This window comes from Macrobrachium rosenbergii, chromosome 14 (assembly GCF_040412425.1).
Source record: "Macrobrachium rosenbergii isolate ZJJX-2024 chromosome 14, ASM4041242v1, whole genome shotgun sequence".
NCBI classification, from domain to species: Eukaryota; Metazoa; Arthropoda; class Malacostraca; order Decapoda; family Palaemonidae; genus Macrobrachium; species Macrobrachium rosenbergii.
This window is the reverse complement of record NC_089754.1, coordinates 9,468,675-9,492,802: the sequence shown is the minus strand read 5'-3', so window position 1 is coordinate 9,492,802 and position 24,128 is coordinate 9,468,675. Positions and strand designations below refer to the sequence as shown.

The 24,128-nt window shown below is 35.8% G+C and overlaps 1 protein-coding gene across 6 annotated transcripts in view; it reads left to right on the top strand.

The window, feature by feature from the left end:
- LOC136845715 (uncharacterized) overlaps window positions 1-24,128 on the top strand; it is an 893,447-nt gene that overhangs the window by 539,036 nt on the left and 330,283 nt on the right. For 2 of the 6 annotated variants that reach the window (XM_067115907.1, XM_067115908.1), the window contains exon 4: window positions 17,194-17,354. The exons of the other annotated variants lie outside the window; for them this stretch is intronic. The gene's annotated coding sequence lies outside the window, so the exon portion shown is untranslated. The remainder of the gene's footprint in view (window positions 1-17,193; window positions 17,355-24,128) is intronic. 6 annotated transcript variants of the gene reach the window in all.

Sequence of the window (24,128 nt, the reverse complement as noted above, 5' to 3'; positions counted from 1 at the left end):
GGAATAGTAAAACCATACTCTATTTATATGTATATATACGGTATGTGTGTATATGTACATATACTTATACATAACTATATATATATATATATATATATATATATATATATATATATATATATATATATACTATATAAATATGTACTGAGAAATCACAAAAGTATAACTGAATCACGAAAATATGGAACGTGATGAATATATAAATAAAGGCAATGCCACCAAGGAAAGAAAAACAATTGAGCACTGCAAGGCCTTTTCGATTTATAGTCCTTTACTTAGTCTGCTAAGTAAGGGACTAAATCGAAAGATCTTGCAGTACTCCATTGTTTTTCTTTCCTTCATGGCATTGCTATATATATATATATATATATATATATATGCTATATATATATATATATATATATATATATATATATATATATATATATATATATATATATATATATATATATACATATATATATACATATATATATATATATATATATATATATATATATATATATATATATATATATATATATATATATATATATATATATATATATATATATATATATATATATATATATATATATATATATATATATATATATATATATATATATATATATATATATATATATATATATATATATATATATACATACATACAGTATATATATGTGTGTGTTTGTGTGAGTGTGTGTGCTGTTGTTGTTGTGTACTGTACTCGTAATATTCAAAATGGGAGCAATATAAGAGAGTGGGATGAAGACAGCAGGTCATGATCCAAGTAATGTTTTATACTGTCCCAAAAACAAGACCATTAAGCATCTTTACCTGAGGGCCAATGGTGACAGAGGATGGGCCTGGGATGGACGACACAAGTCTGAATATAGACTTCATTACCCTCAGAGTACCTGTTATATACACAGATAAACCTAAACGGCTGCATATGGTGATTTATCAATACTGCTGTTCCCATATTATAAAACATTCGTATTACTGTGTATTTTATTTTTGCTAGAAGCTGTTTTTTTTACAAAGTATGGGAATTTATTTTTCTTTTTGACATTTTATATCTATTTTGATTGCAGAGCAGACTGCGGTCAAAAACAATTGTTCCCTATATTTGAATGCGCAATAGCCGGCATAAATATCATTAAACTGCATATCATGGAAAAACCAATTTATCGAAAATTTGTACGCTGCAAAATCATTCTCATTTCTCTTACTTTTTACAGCAAATATTGTATTTTTCCCTAACCCCAAGTCATCATTAAGTCTTTTCATTTTTCTTATTTTGCTTTTTAAAGATACTGCGTAAATCGCGGCTTTAAAATTATATAGAAATTTAAAATCATACGGAAATTACCATGAAAGAGAACTTCAGCACAACGATCTGGGAGAATTATCTCCCGTAGGGGGGTAACGCCGTCAGTGCACCTCATGCGCTGCATTGCAGGCATTACTTAAGGTTCTTTGCAGCGTCCCTTCGGCCCCTAGCTGCAACCCCTTTCGTTCCTTTTACTGTACCTCCGTTCATATTCCCTTTCTTCCATATGACTTTCGTAACAATTGATTCATAGTGCAACTGCTTTGAGGTTTTCCTCGTTTTACACCTTTCAGACCTTTCTACTCTCAATATCCATTTCAGCACTGAATGGCCTCATAGGTCCCCAGTGCTTGGCCTTGGACCTAAATACTGTATTCAGTTATATTCTAGGAGAATTATCGCTAAGTCACAGCTTAAACATTGTCATTGAAAGATGGTGGACCATGTGACACACACACAAGATATGCCGATATACATGATCTTTATGCTATACATATATGTACATGTATGGCGCGTGTATCTGTGTGTGTCTCTCTGTTTAAAACTCCCATCCCTGGATTTTCGTTTTTATGCCACTTTGATCGGTTTAATTTGTGGCAGCCTTTCGAGCAAGGCGTGTTGGTTCAAGGTCTTAAAACGTGTAGTGTAATCATAAACATCTCTCTCTCTCTCTCTCTCTCTCTCTCTCTCTCTCTCTGTAACTTTATGATGTGTATTTGTTCTTACTTTATTGTGAGATATGAAAGCTGGGATACCAAAAGATGTGGCATTAATTAGTTATAATTGTAAATATCGAAACGTAAATCTCTGTTATTAAGTGCAAATTAATTTTCTTTTATGTGATTATTGATGAGCCTGAGCCTCATTTTGACTGCATTTTAACGTGTGTTCACTTTTCTGTTCTGCGTATGTGTGTGTGTGTTCTTTTAAGCTGATATACTTGTGCAACTCTATCTGATACAATATGCACGGATGTTACCTTGAATAAATATATTGTAATTAAGCTCTTATTTTGTTATTCGTTTCCATCATTGGGACAATGGGATTTTTCTTCCATTTTCGTTACCCAATGAAGCATTAATTACTAGCTCCATTGGTTGCCCGACTTCATATAACCCATCCCTTCGTGGTTTCTTTGTTGGTGACTTTGTCCGTCATTCTGCTTCTTATCAATGCATGTCTTCCTTTGACATTTCAGTACTCCTAATACCTAGGATTCACTCCTTTCAGTATGGGGCTTACTTTCAGCATACAGTGTTAGCTTTTCAGACAGTTTTGCAGAAAAATTTCTCAAGCATTTTAGCTATCTATGTACCTCATCATTTTTCTTTTATCTTTGTTGTAAACTCTTGCGCAGCCTGTTCCCATGAAGTGTGGCCTCTCTAATATTTCCAGCTAAGTTCAGGTGCTTCCAATGTAGCCATAGTGATTGAAACTCGATTTATTGTTCACTTTTTAAATTACTAGTAACCTTGTAGGATTCTCTAAAGCAAGATCGACTGGTTCTCTTAACTCGCCGTGCTCTCATCTTGTCACCCTCTAGAGCCTTTAGTCATTGCTTTTGAAACTTTCAAAGCTTTTGACCAAATGTGGTGTGAGGCCATGCATGCTAAGCAAGCTACCTACTAAGCACTTCACTCTCCAGTAAACTTTTAATCTTATCTGACCGTTCTGTTTCTACTGTAGATGACGATGCTGTGTCTACCCTTTAACTTATTTCTAGTGATGCCAGCTGAGGATCTGTTTTCTTCCCAACATTTTCAAAAATTCCTTTCATTTTTACTTCATCCTGGGATGCTTTAAGTAGAAACTAACATCCTGATGCCCCTTTATCTCCCCAATAGTATTTAACCTTCCTGTATCTGAGGATTTTGCAAACTGAACCCTTAAGCTCCTCGACATAGATGAATCAAAAGCTTTCTGCCCTCGTAAGGTCACTTCAGCAATATCCCAGATTACTTTACCGATTTTGTTTCAGGTAATAACAATGATAAAAACCAGAGATTGATCCAGGGAATACAAAGGAGTAGAGAAGGATCCAATGTCAAAAGCAAATGAAAGGGAAGACATATCAGTCTGGTTGACTCTTGAGTTTTCAACTTTCATTCCGCAGTTGCAAAATTTTAACGAGAAACCTGACGTGTGCAACGAGGTCAAGGGGAGGATTCTGTCGCTTGTAAGTGAAAGAAGATGAAAATAAAGAGGATCTGGAGAGCGGCGTTTATATTTTCGAATTTCTGCTTATTGGTGGCATGGCTGTCCTAAAAACTTTCATCTAAAGCCTCCCAGATTTAGAGGAAGGAGCTCATTGATGAGAAAGGTTGATAGATGGTGTGAAAGAGGCATTTGAAAGGAAGTGCTTCAGTATCCAGAAAGCATGATAGTTCTTGCAAGTAGGGGTGCCTGGCCCAGTGTGTGAAAGGAGTTTCGATGCGTTGTTGATAAGCCTGCTTTATAGGTGTATGAACCAGCTGATGTTGCAGAAGTTTTACTGCGCCGGAGGTCCATCCATGATTCAGCAGTATGAAAGTGGCAGTGACCATTAAGATTTTCCTCTAGAACCACTCCTTTTTGGGGAAACGGCTCAATATCAAAAGATTATATATATATATATATATATATATATATATATATATATATATATATACACATACACACATATATATATATATATATATATATATATATATATATATATATATATATATATATATATATATATATATATATATATATATATATATATATATATATATATATATATATATATATATATATATATATATATAACGCAATCCAGCTTGCTTTGTATGTTCGTTGATTTCCGTCGTTGGAATTCGGTGTTTTCCAAAATATATCGGTTACCTCACAAAGCCAGTCATATTTTCCAGTATATATGTTATGTTTGTCCTTTGTTAAGTTGATGCAAATAAAAAGAAATATTCTTTTACATGTAAAAGACTATGTGTATACGATACGGAATGAAATGCAAAAATTATTAGTTGCGTCGATTTAAATACCGTGCCTTTCCCAAGCTATGAATAAAGCGGAAACGTTGCAATATTATTCATTTTTCCGCACAGGAAAGGGTAATGAAAATAAATATGGATGGAAGAGCGCTGGGAGTTAATCCTGTGATTCTGTGGCTGATATATTAATTACAGCAGCGACGAAATTACTATGTGAAATGTGATTCGGATACGCTAACAGAAAGTAACGATGATTCTCTAAAGCTTTTACTCCTGCAAAACACAAAATATTTTGATATAGTGATCCGATTAGGCTATTATGAATCTGAGCGCTCTGAAACATTCGGCCAACTGATGAAATACAGGAAATTTCGGTTATTTTTACGTCAGCGTCACCCATAAATTTCCAGTTCGTTTAGTCGTTCACATATTTCCATCGATTCATTACCTGTTTGCTGCCGAAGCCATAATGAAAGTAGCATTATATGAAAGTAAAATAAGTAATTCGCTCTGTAGAGCTTTTTAGAGGACCCCTAATTTTGGAGTTATGAAAATTCGCAATTTCATTCATATATATTTGTATTTAAAGCTTTTTTTTTTTATCTGATTCAGAAGCGCCCGAAGTGAGATCTTAAGGAAGGAACCTTTGGTCTGTCGAAAATATCAACTGCAGAGAACTAATAAAGATTCCTATTTTGTGGCAAAGAGCTGAATAGTTATAATTCGACGTCAAGTGCACGGACTTGAGTCTGAAGGATTGGAAAAGAATTCACATTCAGTTTCGGGTATGAGGATTTGAGAAACTGTTTACATGTGATTCCGAGTTTGAGGATTAGAGTAACTCTTTCATTGTGGTCTCGATTTGCCCGGGCGTTTCATATGAATTTTTCAGTTTTGAGAATCGAGGTATTTATTTACATTCAGTTTTGAGTCACAGGATTTGTGTAGTATCTGTGCACTTTAAATCTGAGTTCTGAGATATAATTTTTTATGTTCAGTTCAGTCTGAAGATCTGCTTATTTTTAGAATCAGTTTCAAGTTGCAGGATCTGAGCATTTATTTACAGGCTCTCGAAAAGTTTTTCTATTGTCTGAAGATCGTTTCAAATTAAAGAAGGCCATCATGATCTCTGTTAATATTTAAGTCATTCCTGGAAGTGCAGTGACAAAATTTTTAGTCTGCGTTTACTCATAATTAATGTCTTGAAGGTGTTGTTCTACTTTCAGCCTGTGCAATTGAAATTTGTTTTAAGTGATGTGAAAGCGCGTAATTTTGCTTATGGTAATTGTAAAATCCAGGATATTCTAGTGTTCATTTCCTTGTTAAAGAAAAGAAACTCAATTTTTATGTATTTTGTGTACCCGCATCAGAATTGTTCCCACGGGAAAGGAAACGACGTCTCGAAACCGTTTGTGAAAATATTCTCATATCAATAAATTATTGTTTTCTTATGAGTAAAGTAACTCCGGTTGCAGTACCAGTATTATTGTTATTACTTTCAAGAAGATCACAACAAATAATTTGACAGAGGATGAAAAAACAGTGGCATTAATGACGATGGGGGTTGAAGCGATAAAAATGCGAAAATGAAACCTTGTTCAAGACGAAAACTAGGAACGAGTTAGTAATGCTCTGTTCGTGACAACAGTAACAACAAAGACAAGTGTTTGTGGACCAACACGAGAGAGTTCTTTCTTCACTAAATGAATTTAACTCCTCACTTTCTTTCGTTTTTCATTTAAACTTGTTCTGTCCCTTTGTTCCTTGATATATATTAATTTTTTTTTTTTTTTTTTGGTATCTAAACGAAGTGTCCGCAAATGATAAATATGCAAATTAATGATATACGGCTTGAAAATTTCATTTCTATAACGGGATGAAAAATAAATGATGTCAATGTAAATCTACTGGAAGTAAAATATTTACCGAGAGTAAATTATATTTGCCTCTCCTCTGAATTGAGAAGCTTAACTATAATTCATATGGTACATTGTCTCTCGGCTAACTGCGTATAACAAATAAAGCTAAGGGAACACTTTAAAGTAAACTAAACGTAGTAGGTTCACTTTTCCATTTACTATGAAGTACGCAGACGCAAGAAATTTAAAAGGAAAAATTCTAAATAACTTCATAACCTGTGTTTATTTTTCATTTATTATTTTGTACGCAGACGTTTCATGTATACATTTAAGTAACAGTGAAAGAATGTTACATGCATTGCAAATATTTTACAGGACAAAAGAAAAGTTATAAATAAGATAAAGTGAGAGATTTTGAAATAGAAGAAAGAGGTCACTATATCACATTTGTAGATGCTGTGGGAACTGGTCCAATCGAAGGAATGTTGATCAACTAGGTGTAAAAAGCGTTATAAAATGAAGAAAAAGGCTATTTACTGCTAATAGAGAAGAAAACATGATGATTTAGGTGAACGTGCCTCTAAAGTACAACACTTTTTAACAACTAATCAGCTGTATTTCAAGAAAATATGAATAAAAATTCAATTATCCATTATTATTATTATTATTATTATTATTATTATTATTATTTGCAGTGATTAATATACAACTTAACATTCGTCTCGCACTTTCACCGTTTATGTGCAGAATGATATGTAGTGAATTTGATTTTCTATTACTGTATTTCTTTGGCTTGCGGCTGAATGATACCACTCTTTTAATTCTTTGTGTTGAAGGGTGCACTTTGCTCATATTGGAAAGCAATATTATTAGCCATAATTTTTTCTCATCACAAAACATTACGCAGATGTCTTTTTTTTTCTCTCTCTCTCTAATCAAGTAGTTATTTATTCCTTTTGAATTTCTGGATTCATCGTGTCCCATTGCTGTTCACACCAGATCCCTCCTCGCCTAATCAAATTTGGCTGTCAAAGTTCAGCCACCAGTATGTGAATTCCCTTTTACCGGCGCATATACACAATTTTTCATTCGGGCTTCGGACCAACATGCGTGGATAAATTCTCATGGCAAAGTTTCTTCACTCAAGCAGTAAATCTTAAAAAAGAACAAGAATAAATAATTAACGCATTTCTGGTTCAGTGGCTTCCAGGTGAAGTAATAGAACTGATTCTGGTAAAATTCTCTCAAAATCAGAAAAACATTTGGATCAGTAGATGCTGTTAGAATTAATACAATTATATATATATATATATATATATATATATATATATATATATATATATATATATATATATATATATATACACACACACACATATATATATATATATTTTTATAAATATTACTGCTGTTCGCCCTCAATGTATTTCTTTGTAGTTCTATCAGAGGAACCAACGTCCGTTGTAGCGGCCAAATCACGTAGGCAAATTTAAATTGTAACGTTCGCGTGGAGAAAGGAACAGGTAGCATTTAGGCATTTCCCCCAATAGGAAAATTTCCATATCAGTCGTAAAAATAGGTGGTCCTAAAGTCCTTTTTTCCTTTCTACCTGTCTCTCTTGGCGAATGTTTTTAACAGAGCGTAGACGCCTAGGGCATGACTGTAGGCCTGTTTTTGACCTAGGCCAGTCAGAGAACAGGCAGAGAGAATCAAGCTTTCGGGGAGACAACACGTCCGTTTGGGCCTCTCCGCCCTTTTGTCTATTATTTCTATTAGTGAAGTGAAGAAGCAATTGCAAGAACTTCCGGTCATCCGTTGATGCGTAACAACGCTTCGTCCTAAGGTAATGTCTGTGCCTTTTGTTCAAAACTTCGCCCATTCTTTTAACCTTTTTCTGTATTTCCCAATCTTTCTTTGTTTCGTTCTCCAGCCACCATTTAGGGTAACCGCTGGTAAGAAGTCTAGATTAAGCCAAATTATTATATTGTTTAGCGTTAGCTGAATTGTCCCAGTAAGTCTCGGGGATTTAGGCAAGCAAGTCATTTTAATACTCTGGTATTCGTTATGCCTAGCGCTCATTGTTTGGGGAGAACCGTTGCGTTTTTTGTATTTAATACCATCTTAACAAGTAGAGATTTTTTCGGCGTCCGCAGTTGGTGACGTATATCATAAAGTCTTTATTCCTTGAATATTCTTTGTTAAGGTTAATTACCCTTAACTGGCGACCTTTGATTAATTAACGTCTGTCTTTGAGGTTAACTCATGGCTTCAAGAGAGGTTACGTGTATTCTTGGCATGCAGGGCCGTGGAACTTTACGTAAATTAACCAATAACTGATCAGCCAAGACACCCACGTAACAACATATATATATATATATATATATATATATATATATATATATATATATATATATATATATATATATATATATATATATATATATATATATATATATATATATATATATACTGTATATGCTGACAGGTAGGCAATAGCTTAACAACTGTGCCGAGGAAAATATGATGCCGCACCTTGGGCATTTATCTTCTGTATTTATCCGAATCGTGTAGTATATTTGAGTGTAAGAGACAGGTCCTTAATAGGGAGACATTTATATAATATTCTATTTATATCTTCATCTTCCTCTAGTTCGTCATTGGATGGGTCGATATCGCACTCGACTAGCACTCTCCTAGGCCCGCGTTTGATTCTACGGCCGGCCAATGAAGAATTAGAGGAATTTATTTCTGGTGATAGAAATTCATTTCTCGGTATAATGTGGTTCGGATTCCACAGTAAGCTGTAGGTCCCGTTGCTAGGTAACCAATTGGTTCTTAGCCACGTAAAATAAGTCTAATCCTTCGGGCCAGCCCTAGGAGAGCTGTTAATCAGCTCAGCGGTCTGGTTAAACTAAGGTATACTTGACTTTTTCTTCATCTTCCTCTGTCCCAGCCTTGGGCATTTGATACACAGGATCCTGTCCTGGGGGCGTGACAGAGAAGGTCATTTCATTCTAGCTGCAATTCTCGGTAAGGATTGTAATATAGAGCAGTTACATATGTTTATGTTGGAGGCGGGTCTCCTCAACAAAATTTAGATTATACGTATAAAGTGTATGTAAGTATTGATGATATATTCGAACAAATATGATTATTTATACTTACTGTATATATTGTTATATATTTTTATATGATATTCTTTTTAAACTTATTTATTTATTTTTAGTTTCCTATTTAAATGTACTACGGCGTCATTAGCCTAGATGTCGTGACATCAGTTTTAATAGACATAATCTGTCAATCAATCTTCTTCCTCTCTCTTACATGGAAAAGTTTGGTTCCTTGCGGTGTGTGTCTTTTGAGCATACAGGAAGAGTCAGTTCAAGTGGATGTATGTGGCCGTAGTATCCGACTCTCTATTAGCAAAGACTGTTCTAACTGGGGGACGTGTAATTAAAATGTCTATTATTGAGCTCAATTAGCGCTCAGATTACAACCATAGACCATAGATCACGGGAACCCGACCTTTCCTTTCCATTTATGGGGTGGTATGGCTCGACGTTATCATCACACTTCATTATACCGGCGGTGATTTTCGTGACAGAAATGGTGAGGGAATTCTCAATTTCAGGTTTATTTGATTCAGTTGTTTAATCAGAACTAAGACGTATTCTTCTTTCCTAACGTAGTATCATCACACCTTTTACAAAAATGGTGTGATCATTTTGGAGCCGTTAAGATCTTCCTAATCTTCAACCGTTTGGAATTTGTTCCTTCCTTGTATGTTCTTAGGATTTGACTTCCTCCTCCATAAACACGAATATACGAAGTAGCATCATGGAAAAAGTTTCGATAACCGTCTCAGAATCTTTCGGAAAAGCGTTGGATTTGCTAACAAAAAACCTGACAGATAACCTGACAAAAAAATATTATGCTTCCAGATTTAAATAACAAACATGTAACTAAATCAAAGGGACAGAAAATCTTATAACAGAAGTTTATTTTTCTCAAAAACTTTTAGGCATGTATTGGATGTCAATGGTATTCATCGAACATGAGCCACTTTGGTACTACTGAAAATAAGAAGGTAATTTTGCCTTGGCAAGTCAATTGGACTGCAATAATTTCAAGGTTAAACTAAAATCAAACTGTAACCAACCTTCTTGTCATTGGCCCTAAAAGTTTTTCGCACGTATTGATTTCGTGGTATTTGGACCCAATTGATTTTCATGTAGAACTTTCCTGTCTAATCAAAGTTTCTTTAGTTTTGGCTCAACTACAATACCATTTCTGTATCATGTAGCTGCAGAGAATTTTAGTTGGTTTCAGGTCAGGAAAGTTTACTGGGTATTCAGCCTTGATAAAATTTGCATGTTCTTTAAACCATCTCGACACTAATTTGGCATTGTGGGTTGGAGAACTGTCCAACGCCACATATTCGAGTATTGGCTGTGGCCCGGGTCTCACCGCCCCCACTGATGGAGCCAAAACTTCTTCCAGTATTGCAACATACTGGGAGTTGTTTAACCGTTCGTTTATTTCATGTAGCCTCCCTGACCACCATCAGCCATCCATCCCCAAAAGGCTAAATTTATTCCGTGTCACAGGCTGGATGTTTTCCAGGTTGTACCTTGAGAGGTCGTCAGCGCAGTTCTAGTCATTAAAAAATGCAAGATTATTCATAAATATTTAATTTTTGAATTATAAAATGCTATACTTTACTAAGGTACTCTAGTTGCGATAGTCACAGTGGAAGTGGTTTAAAAATTTCAAGTGGGTGTGTGTTTGCCTTTTATCCACGTCATAAGAGAGAACTGCATTTCAAGCGCATTTTTAGGTTTTTCTTTTTAGCTTGTATACGAAAAATATCTAGGATTATGAAACCAGAATTATTTTTAGTTCTGGGTATACAAAAACCGGGGATAAACAACTAAATAATTGTTTTAAAAGAAAAATTGTTTTAGACTTCGTTTGACCCTTCCATCGTTTTAACGCAGGGTTCGTTTCGAAATGTTTCGTACAACTTCGTCTTTAATTAACTCTGCCTTTTTTTTTCATTTTAATGGAATTTGATCTGTGACTGGTAATCTTATAAGAAGAAACTTGATCTCTTGTACATTTAATTGTGAACGAAAACTTCCGGGGAGCAGTATCAGAAATTATTTCCGTGACAGCAAATCTACTTAACTCCCGTAATTCCTCCTTACTAACGCCATCACCCTTTCGGATTATGTACAGTATCGCATTATTATCTCCCTAATACACAAATCGTTGCCGATGAGAGTCTTTAACATAGCTATTTTAAAACAAGGGCGTGTTAAAAGAAACTAAATTCGGAACTGCGTATATGATTTTCATTCAGCAGTGTAAGTTCCTCGTTGGGAGAGTCGGTAGAGTTGTCTGCTAGCACTCGCTAGGCCCGAGTTCGAGTCTCCGGCCGGCTAATGAAGAATTAGAGGAATTTATTTCTCGGTATAATATGGTTCGGATTCCACAATAAGCTGTAGGTCCCGTTGCTAGGTAACCAATTGGTTCTTAGCCACGTAAAATAAGTCTAATCCTTCGGGCCAGCCCTAGGAGAGCTGTTAATCAGCTCAGTGGTCTGGTAAAACTAAGGTATACTTAACTTATTCAGCAGTGTAATTCTGGATCGTATAGGATGGCATCGATGGCCAAAAAGCCAGGCTTATAGTGAAATCCCTACTTAGGGTCTTCCACAAATATCGTTACATATGGAATTCACTCTCCTTTCGGGTATAACTTACACTCGGGGGAAATCATATTTGATTAGTGCATCTGGATTCGAACGAGTGGTCAAAGCGAACTGTTTATCCTTACTTCTAAAGTAAAGGGCCAGGTTTGTATCCTGGCCGGAATATATACACTTACCAATATAATTTCATTTGCGTGTAAGTAAATCGAGGTATAGGGCGTCGATAAAGGATATTTGGGGCATAATAATTTGTCTGTATAAAGATGATATTATTTTGTACGTGATTCATTTAATAATTTGTCTGACCGGTTTTGTTTATTTCCAAGCCAATGGCTTGTGTGTGGTAATATATATATATATATATATATATATATATATATATATATATATATATATATATATATATGAATGTATATATACATATATATACCTGTATATGCAGGTGTTACAGGTGTGTGTGTGTACCTACACTTGCATAGGATGTTATGTCCTCCTAAACTCATACTGTTATTTATTAATTCCGTGAAACTGTTTCATCTCCACTTGAAAGAGGAAACCCTGTGTTTGCTCTCTGCTCATGTACATGTTTGTGTGCGGCGAGGTTGGACAGCGTTATGAAATTAACTCTTAATGCTCGACCTATCAGGAAGGCAAATTAAATCAGACAAGCTAAAAAAAAAAGTAAAATTGAGTTCGTTCTCCCTAAGAGCTATGAAAATTTAGGCAAATGGTGAACTTTATTTTAACAATTCCTATAGATGGAGAAAACATAAAGAATGGACCAGATCAGTTATAATAATAATAATAATAATAATAATAATAATAATAATAATAATAATAATAATAATAATGATAATAATAATAACATGAAAACCTTCAGAAACTTATTGGTTCCCCTGACAGTCAGGACAATGCTGAAATCTATAATAATAATAATAATAATAATAATAATATAAAAACCTTCAGCAAGATAAATGGTTCCCCTGACAATCAAGACAATGCTGAGATCTATAATAATAATAATAATAATAATAGTAACCTTCAGCAACATAAATGGTTCCCTTGACAATCAATGCTGAAATCTGTCGTGAAGCAAATAGATTTTATGGACAGAAGTTATTATAAGAATTTAGAAATCAAACTACCAAATATACCGGTGTTGATTTTTATTAATCACTTCCTTCGATAACCCAAGAAGAGAGGAGTATCACTAGTTTCCTCAGCCGGAGAGGTAATAATCAGAGAGCGGGCGATTTATGAATTGTTTCTTCTTGAAAGCTGTCGACGAAAGGAAGGCAACCCGTAAATTATTGTTGCAATGAAGACCTCTCCCAAGGCTTGGAGATTTATGGTGGCGTTGTTACGAGTTTGTATTAATCCCTGGTGATGCTCCTCCTTCACCATGTCAACTTATTCTCTATCTTATTCCTGTTTCATATTTTGTATGTTTGACGTGTGTGAGTGTTATTTCGAGGTTGTATATTACAACTTTTCATGCTACATGTGATGTGCATGCGCGTGTGCATTAATACTTTTCATTTATACTTTTAGTTTTCTGTAAAATAAAACTATTGTGCCGGCTTTGTCTGTCCGCCCGCACTTTTTGTCCGCACTTTTTCCTGTCCGCACTTTTTCTGACCACTCTTTTTCCGTCCGCTCTTTTTCTGTCCGCCGCAGATCTTAAAAACTACTGATGCTAGAGGACTGCAAATTGTTATGTTGATCATCCACCCTCCAATCATCAAACATACCAAACTGCAGCCTTCTAGCCGCGTATTTTTTATTTATATTTTATTTAAGGTTAAAGTTAGCCATACTCGTGAGTCTGACAACGTTAGAGAACAGGCCACCACCGTGCCGTGGTTAAAGTTTCATGGGCAGCGGCTCATACAGTATTATGCCGAGACCACCGAAAGATAGATCTATTTTCGGTGGCCTTGATTATACTTTGTACTGAAAACTCGATTGCGCCGAAGAAACTTGGGCGCATTTTTTGTTTCATATTTTCCTTCCTGCTTTGAAGTATTTGTTCGAACTCTCTCTCTCTCTCTCTCGACCTGTGTTAATCAGGAGAGTTTCTTGTAAGATGCAGTTGTGAAAATCGTACTTCCTGATTCAGTGATCGTTATTTTCGTGGGCGAATAAGAGTGGAGTCTGTCTGAAGATTTCACAATGACGGTGTTGCAGCCACTTTTTTTTTCCTATTAATCATCCACCTCACCAACTTCGCTCTTTCAGCGGTAGACTTCGAGAACACAAAAGGCAAGAATCTATAACAAACGAATTTCGATCTTATTTACCGGTTTCTGAACCCCGCCAAATGCATATGCGTTCTTAATCATACTGAAAGTTCTTCTGTGGGACTAGTTTTTCCTCATATAAGCTCTGGGTATCAGTATGGGTGGTATATCTCGAAACAAAATTTCCGCAAGCCTTAAATGAACCAGAGACTTAAATATTAACCTTTGTCATTTAGCAGCCCCTCCCAAGGGAACGAAAAAATTAGTTTTGTAGGATAATATAATGAATATAGTAGAAAAAATGTAATATATAAATGACTCCATTGGGTGTGCTTGATGGACATACGAATGAGCTATGAATAATAGATTTGAGCTTATTTTTCTTAACGCAGCAAAAATGAGCTTCATTGTGTTCTCTGTGCAATACAGTATTAAATATTTTTCCAATCTTTCTTCCTGAATGAGTGGAAGGGGAAGCTTTTGAATAATTTGGTAGCAATCCGGACACTGATTACTTGTACTAGCTTTTCCAGCAGGAAAGGAATTCCCTGATAAGTTTTTATTTTTTTACGGGGTTTTCTGCGCAATAGCATAAATATTTGTAAAAAAGAAGGTATTCTAAACTAATGGCCAGATGATTGTGCATATTGTTGCATACATTAATGTAGTATATGATAGTTAAAGTCTTTCAGAACAATGTATATTAGCAACTGTTGAAACGGGAAATGGAAAATGTGTATTCACTACCTGAATCTATTACAAGAGAATTATTCAGTACTGAATTGCCATGAATGAAATCTCAATAGATATGTAAAATATCAACAAGAGTCCATAAAAGTAACTTGAAAGGTCTGCAAGACAAGATATAACGTTCACTGTATACACAGTTTCACATTATTTGCGAGTATATTATGCGTGGATGGATATACGTTTAAATTCATATACATTCGAAGTAAGTATGTACACGGAGACAATTGTGCATATAGAATAGCTATAAGCTATGATTTTATATGCAAGAACACGTTGGTTAACCGTATCACAAGTAGAAGATCTTCACTTGTGCCAATCGTAAAGGTTTTCTTGGTTGTGAATATTCGAATTAAAAATGGCCTCACAGGTAACTAACAGATTAGAATTCTGGCTGCCAGGGGATATTTACAGATAAAAGTAACTCATATCTGTTTAAAATTTAGTTTTGATACCCTCACTGGGTACTAAAAGGATGAAAATTAATTGCTTTCGAATTCATTCTGTACTATGAAATAGGGGCACTACAACATAATTTCCGCTTTTGTTGATTTTGTTTAAAAAAGGAAATACATTCATGCGTCGAATGTAATCGAAAAATCATTAAATATACTATTGGGAAATAAGTTGGAAACACTCATTGTAGTTTTTACCCCATCATCTCTCTAACTGGTTTGTACTTGTGATATAGGAGAAAGCAAACAGTTATGGACTATAATTATGGATATTAAAAAAGATGCCCACTTAAGACTGGCTAACGTTAAAGCTCCCATGGAGTAACAAATTTGTACTTAGATATATTTATCGCTTTTCCATTAATGCAGGACTAAAGATGGTAATTTGATCTCTTTCCGTGAATAATAAGGCCTAGTTGTCTTATACTTTAATTTTTCAAATATTTTCTTACCTTTTCTTAGTATATCTGGAAAAAAAGTTAAGTATACCTTAGTTTAACCAGACCACTGAGCTGGTTAACAGCTCTCCTAAGGCTGGCCCGAAGGATTAGACTTATTTTACGTGGTTAAGAACCAATTGATTACCTAGCAACGGGACTTACAGCTTATTGTGGAATCCGAACCACATTATAGCGAGAAATGAATTTCTATCACCAGAAATAAATTTCTCTAATTCTTCATTAGCCGGCCGGAGACTCGAACTCGTGCCTAGCAGGGTGCTAGTCGAGAACTCTGCTGACTCGTAAATCTGGAAACTGTACAAAAACAATATAAATAATTTTCGATTCAGTTGTTGTTGTTGTCTTTGTTGTTGTCAAATTATTATTATTATTATCATTTCAGTAGATGAAACCTATTCACATGAAACAAGCACACCAAAGGGGCCACTGACTTGAAATTCAAGCTCCCAAAGAATGTTGGTTTCAACCTCCCACCGCAGACCCCACACTGATCGTGATACAGAGCCAGTGATTTTTTATCTCCCTGGGGGAGACGCGAACATGCGACATCTGAGTGGCATGTCACGACACTAACCACTATACCAGCGGACCAGCTAATTAAGCTGATTTTGTGCCTGTTTAGGCTTTTGTTTATTTCAGCACCCAGTGAAAATGTTCACTCAGGTGTCTTTTTTTTTTTTTTTATTAAATGGTGAGTCCTCATTAATATCTATCAATAAGTGCTGTACTGCAGCAAATTGTCTTTCACTGACCTTTAAACTTTGATACTGCGGACACGCATTAATTGTTTTTTAGTTTCTTTGATCCAGTTATATATATATATATATATATATATATATATATATATATATATATATATATATATATATATATCTACCAGCATGTCTGTGTATGAAAAACCTTGCTTGTTGGATGTATCGATGCTAGTTTCCATGAGTGCTCATACTTAGAAGCGTGTAAATCATGTATAACTATATGCAGTGTGCTAGTAACTGTACAATAGTGTCATATTTGTTTTGAACTATTTGATATAATTTACCTTTATTTCCCTTGATTGATATTTTTTTCTTTTTATGTTCAGGAAATTATTTTAAAGTGTTCGCATATTAATCTGTAATACAGTATATTTGAGGCGATATTATCATACATTTTATTCTGCACATGATTTCATTCATATTGTAAAAATCAGACATTTTTCTCACCCAGTGATTCATAATTTTATCGGAATATCTTCCATTCATAATCGAAGAGGAGAATGAACCGACTGTTAGTGTTAACTTGCCGTTCCCAAAACGTATAGCCTAGCGATTTCTAAATCTACAGAATTTACAAAACTTTGTGTTCTTCTGGGGCTTCATTGTCCTATTGCCGCTCATTTTTTTTATTCTTAAAGCCATTTACTGTTTCTAATCTCAGATTTTTTGTTTTAAGGTGACCCACGCACATGGTTAAAGAGGCTCGCTCATATGCGACTGACTTCAATTGTTGAACACTCGTCCTGATACTAACCAAACCCAGCGTTGTTTAACCTCACTGCTTGGAAGAACAGCGTCGTAGCTACCGTACTACAAAGAACATTATGCAGATAGCAGGTAATTCTCTATCTACTGTGATACCTCTCCTTTGCTACTATATACATTTGACTACTGTATCATACTATCACTGTGTTGGATTCCTTCGGTCTCTAGTGTTTCTGAGACGTCATTTCATTTCAGTTCTGTTTCTGGACGTTTATTGAATTTCTGCTCCCTTTCCCAGCTAACGGCGTAAAGACGTATCCTCGGGATTGAAGAATCGACTTAAAACTTTCCTTTCCCTTCAGTATTATTTTTAGGCAAACGTCTTGCTCATGGCATAACATTGTATGAAAGACTGGTCTAACCATTAAGTAAAAGAGGAAAGTGGGATATTGATCAAATGCAGCATATAATACACAGTTTTAACAAGCTCTTGCCATTGGCCTAAATTCTATATTCTGTTCTGTTCTGTCCTGCATAGAGACGGGAGGTTTATTCTGTTTCAGGGAGACATTCTGCGTCGCATTCCTTATTACAGTTACTCTCCCCATTTGGTGCTGTTGTTCTTAGAGATTAAGTTGACCTATTGCCATCACGGGTTCTTGCTTATGGAGCTGCCAAATATATTTGTTGCTACTTCCTCTCAACACATAGGGTTTTGATATTCTTCATTTACCGAGGATTCTGAACTTTTCAAAATTTCACAAAAACATCTCGTTGAATAATAGAAATCATTATTAATCTTCACATGGTAGGCAAGAAACAGAACGCCCCCGCACCCCTTCAGATCATTTCCTTTAAGAAAACTACACGCCTTCTCTTCTTGCCTATCTGGCAAACTAGTCAAGTTACTTCTCCATCTCTTCAGTGCTGAATAGAGATAGCCACTGCAGCTACTGTTGTGTTAACGAATACATCAAAGGTCTTAATGGATAACTGAAATAAATTAGTATTTGAAAGGTTTTGTTTAAACGCTCATTTTACGCCTGCCTTCAAATATATTGTAAAGATTAAATCCATTATATCATCAGTTGGTTCGCTCGGTAACTGATGTGGTAGCAATGCATAAATATTAAAATTTTTTATCGACTATAGTGAGCTGTATTAGCCTATTACAGACGCGGGAAATTAAATTTCTCTACGGACTTCTGCCTTTGTTTGTAAGTCAACTTGAAAGAATAGCCTTTTCTCTAGTGTAACTCCGACACTATCATTAATATGCCTTGGTTGGTCGGAACTAAGTATTACAAACGGAATTGAAAGCGTATCAAAGAAAGTCGATTTAAAATCTATGGAATTAAATTGATAACATTCCTTTACTATGTAGATATTACATCATTTCTCATAGAGTGATGTGTAAGTTAAGCAACAAACACCATCAGAGTATAAAGTACCCACTAAGCCCTAAAATATAAAATATGAGATAATGATCATGAGAAACGAAGACAGATCAAGGCATCTGTTGATAGGAAGAACTCTGAGAAAACATGCCAGTCCAGGTGTTTTAATGCCCCTGGCAGATCAAGAGCGTGGAGCAGGGCTGACCCTAAATAACAATGCCTTTATAACTTAGAGATGTAATGGTGCGCTGCTGTGAGTTTTGTTACAGGGTACTCTTGGACGATATAATTTCAGAATATTTTAGCTGTGGTTATAAAGCTTTTGAGAAGCTGCCCTCTAAGCTTCATTGTGGGTTTGTTGAAGATAATGACTTGCTACCAGTTTGGGTTTCGTAAAGGCCTCGATACCTGTGACGCACACTTGTCAGTATTCACCATCTTGATGAGGGTGCAGAGGCACGCATGGTTGGTCTAGATTTTAGTGCAGCCTTTGACCGTGTGATTCATGAAGCATTTATCTACAAGCTAAGATTATTGGGAATTGGTGGTTCTTTTACTAATATTTTAAATGATGTTTTTTATAGGCAGAACCCAAAAGGTTTGTGTTGATTGCCAGTATAGTAGCTTCAGTAATGTTATTTCAGGTGATCCTTTACTATTTAAACTAGTGACAATTGGCAAGGTCTGGAGAGCAAGCTGATGGCATATACCGGTGATGCTACTCTTTTAGTTGTTGTACCTTCCCCATATCTTAGGCCTGTAGTTGCAGAATCCTTGGATAGAGACCTGGTACATATTCATGAGTGGAGTAGGCTTTGGGGCATGAAGCTTAACCCTTCTAAAACACAAAGTATGATAGTTAATTGTTCCAGAACACTTTTGCCTTTGCATCCTTACTTACATTTAACTGGTACGGTTTTAAATATCAGTGACTCTTTTAAGATTTTAAGCGTCACTTTTGAAGAGAACTTGACTTTTAAGAAGCTTATATGTAATATTGCGTCCTCTCTTTCTGAAAATGTTTGCGTACTCACTTTCTCAAAATGTTGGTATCTTGCGGAAATGTTTTAGAATGTTTCTGGATAAAGCCATTTTGTCCAAGTCTTGTAACTCTTCGCATCATCATTGTTTGAAATGCTGTTCTCCAGTGTGGCCTTCCGGTGTGGACTCTCACCTCACACTAACGGATACTCATGTTGTCAGTCGGGCTTATTTTCCCAACTCTTAACGTTGGCTTGTGGCACAAACGTAAAAGAAATTCATTATGTTTGTTACAAAAAATGTACTACAATGACAAACATCCCCTGCACTCTTCTTTACGTAACCTAGCTGTTCTTGCTCTCATAATTATTCATTTACGAACTTGATGGTTCGCGCTTCACTGTGCTGGAACCCGGTGCTGCCCGTCATGTCACCCCTACCCTCCTGATCTCCTACCTAAGTTAAGTATACCTTAGTTTAACCAGACCACTGAGCTGATTAACAGCTCTCCTAGGGCTGGCCCGAAGGATTAGACTTATTTTACGTAGCTAAGAACCAATTGGTTACCTGGCAACGGGACCTACAGCTTATTGTGGAATCCGAACCACATTATACCAAGAAATGAATTTCTATCACCAGAAATAAATCCCTCTAATTCTTCATTGGCCGGCCGGAGACTCGAACTCGGGCCTAGCTACCACACCCCCAACCGGGGGCGGACAAACAGGTTTGCAGAAGGAAGGTGGATATGTCATGTCTCCCCTACCCTCCCGATCCAATACCTACCCAGGCCCCACCCGAGAAAGACAAACAAGAAAGATACACTCGGATTTTATTATTATATAGATCACCCTTTCCTATAAACTGTCTTTCCCTGCAGGCTGATTTCCATTTAGAGCCCTCTTGGTTTTGTAGTCTATTGACTCTGTCCGTTAGGGTTTTCAGCTGGAGTTTTAAAGAAAGAGAGAAAGAAAAATGCCTTCCAACGAGTGAGTCACTTCAACTCTGGACAGTTTCGTTCACGTTCAATTTCGTCTCTGCATATATCGTGACGAAAAGGTCAGCCTAGTTATAGGCAAGTCAGAAGAAACCGAGCTAACGAGATTGAAATGTCAGTGAGAATTCTAATATATTCGATAGAGACAAGACCGAGTGAAGCTGTTGTTTCTCAGATCGTTATTAAACTGGATAGACGTCCCTGTACGGTGAATGAATCTTTTTTTTTTCTGTTTTGTGGGTTTCTCATACAATCAACGATTTTCCTGATCTAGGCAGTCTGTTGCTTCATATTCCATATTCCCTTTTTTTTACTAGAAGAGTCTTTTAAACATTGTTACTCCATTGCCTCCTCCCTCTCTTTATATCTTTAACTCTGGTATGTGAAGACCAGTTTGGTCAGTTTACCTATTTTTGTATATTGTTTTAATACCTAATTTCACACGGGGTTCTTCATTTGGCGATTATCTAAAGTTCATGTTTGTATATGTATCTTTACGTGATGAAAGCTTTTCTATCTATTATTTTTTAGGGTTGTAGTCAAACTCAAGTTCCTTTATTTATCATTTAGTCCATCAAATGATATGTTATTTGCATTCCTAGTTAATAATTCTCTATAAAACTGCCTGTTTGTGAAAAGAAAATGTTTAAATTAATTATTTTTCATTGTTCTAAAAGTTAAAAAAGATGAATATAGGACGGCAAGGTATGAAATCAGGAATTGGATTAGCTGCCCGATACCGAAGTTAAAGAGTCGAAACAACTGTCAAGGCGACTATCTTGGAGATTGCTGACCTTTCCTCCATAAGTAAATGGAAATCTGGCAAGTTCTGCGTTACTGCAGGAGGAAGTTGTCCCCTCGCTCATTGGGAAACTGATCAAAACTGCATCTGTGAAGATTACCTATAATGCCTTTATGACAGACACAAAGAAGGATGCCATCTACGAACGTATTATGCACTCTAGAATATGAGTCAAAACATCAGCAGTTTCAGGGGTGTAAAAATTTGTTAAATTTTATTTTCGGATTATAATTTATTTTTGGCTGTTAGTCTAGTGGTTAGACTGGACTTGGTTATTTTGTAATTATTTACCTCCTCCTGTCCCTGGCATGCCACTCTTAGATGTCCACTGCTCTAGCAATATGAAACTGTCCTGGTCTAGTGGTTAGTGGCTCTGGCATTTATGAAAAATCCCTGTCTTTGTTTTACTGCCGTTACTGCGATGTGGGGTCTGTAGTGGGATGTTGAAACCAGCATATTCTTTGGAAGTTTGAATTTCAAGTCAGTGGCCCCTGTGTGCTTGTCCCATATGGATAGGTTTCATATACTAAATAAAAAAATAGAGAGTTTAAATTCTACGGGAACCACAAAGGACTTTCCACACGCAAAAGCCTTAATTGTCTGTCATCATAAGAATCAGTCGACACCCAAGCTTAGCCAATTATCAAGACCATTCTCTACACTGGTCAAAATTCAGCCCTTGACATTGCTGAGTCCTGAAGTTGTAGGTGATCAGTGAACATTTAAGTTTTATAATATAGGCTTGGAGGTTTGTATCAATGCATGGGTTAGTAATGTTGTTGACGTGTGCTGTAACATTTGAGATTTATAGTCAAATTAATTACCATTTCACAAAAAAATACGAAATTTTTATGAACCACGTCTTTGTTCATTATGATTTATAGACTGCTGAGACATCTATTGATAAATACAAAAAAATAAGATAGAACCGGTCATAAAAACTCACTGCCAATTCTTCATAACAGAACGTCTGTGCCTGTCTATATATCATGTGAAAGAAAGCCAATAATCAAATACCAACCCGTTAAGAAAGATGAATGACGCTATAGGATAGTCCCTCCCGATGTTGACGCTCCAGATACATAACAAACTGAATATGCAGACAGGTAATCTTTCAATGTAGTTGTCAAATATGAATAAATTGATCTCGATATTTCATCTGTACATACAAGAGCTGGAGCGAACAAAAATAAGGATGCTGAGGTGGACTGAGGATCTCGCTGCATGAAAGGATAGGAAATGAAGAAATTAAGAGAAGTGCTGGAGTGGTTAAGATTACTGACTTAAGATTCTTGGCTTTGGTGGCTTTGACATGCGGTAAGGATGGGTAAGGAGGGAGGAGCGAAGAGGGCACGGATGGTATCTGTTACGGGTAGGAGGTCGAGATTAGATGACGTGATAAAGTGAGAGAGGATTTGGAGAACGGTTTAGCAGAGGAAGATGCTTTCGATAGAAGTAGTTGGAGAAGGCTCAATAAGACAACCGATCCCTTAGCTTAGGGAGCGCGGTGGAGATGAAGAAGATACATGCATAGGAAAGGCAAGAGTTGCACAGATCATATATTTGTGTTGAGAAGTATAGTGTAGCATCGCATGAAATTTAAAAATCTGCTTTTGATGGCCCTTTATTTCATTACAAACAGGCGCTTGACAGCGTAAACAAACCAGGATTATAGAAAGTCTTACGTCACAGTGTTATTATCATTGAATATATAAAATAAAATAAAATTATCAATGGACAAGTTCGATGCACAGATTGCGTTCATGGGGTTTTGTCAACTGAATTTCCAGTAGTTAGTGGAGTGCTATAGGGCAATGTTATGTCACCTTTGCAGTTTGTCCTCATGGACTGTATGACAAAAGTGGTCGGAGATAAAAAAAGAAAAGCTTAAACTGGAGTAACGATAGAAGCTCGAGAGTCACAGAGTAAACAGCTTGTTTAATAGAATACATCCAACATTTAGAGAAATGGGATTCAAAAGAAGTCTAATAAAACGGGTAATTACGACAGGGCGAGCACAAGGAAGGAAACAAGTCTAGATGGATAAAGGAGCAATGATATCCAAATTTGGCGAAAGACCAAAAAAGGCAGCAATGGGTAGGTCGAATAAGATTTGGAAATCAAAGTCTGAAATTGCATACGAAAATAGTGAAATATCCAATTACATGTTATAAAAGTATAGATTCTTCAAAGAATTCTGTTTCGAAAGGAAATTCAGTGAGTCCCAAAACATGAATCGTGTATTGACGTAAAAAAAAATATTACTGTATTTTCTCATTTGTGAGTTTAATCATCTAGGAAAAATGGACAAACGATTGCCCTGATAGAAAGTAAATAATAGACGAAATGATAATTGATAGAATTCTAATAGGTCTCTGATGGTGATGACGGCGATTTTCCTAATGGCAATTGTTTGGAAAAAGGATTGATAATAAATATATTTCAAATCTGATGACGTGTTAAAAAAAAGTAATGGTGTTAAAGAAAGCAATGGTGTAAAGAAAATAAAGAGAAAATGCAATAGAAATACTCAGATTTAATGGTTCCCTGTGACTTTCAAAGGAAGTCCTCGGTATCTCCAGAACAAATCTTGAAGTTATGGAACACAATCCGTACCGTATTGTGCAGTACATGCATCGGGAAAATATGTAAGAGGCTGCTGGAAAGCCTCTTTCAAGTATCGGATTGGAAATGGAATACAGCTCTTATTTTGAGGGCTTGGCAATGCA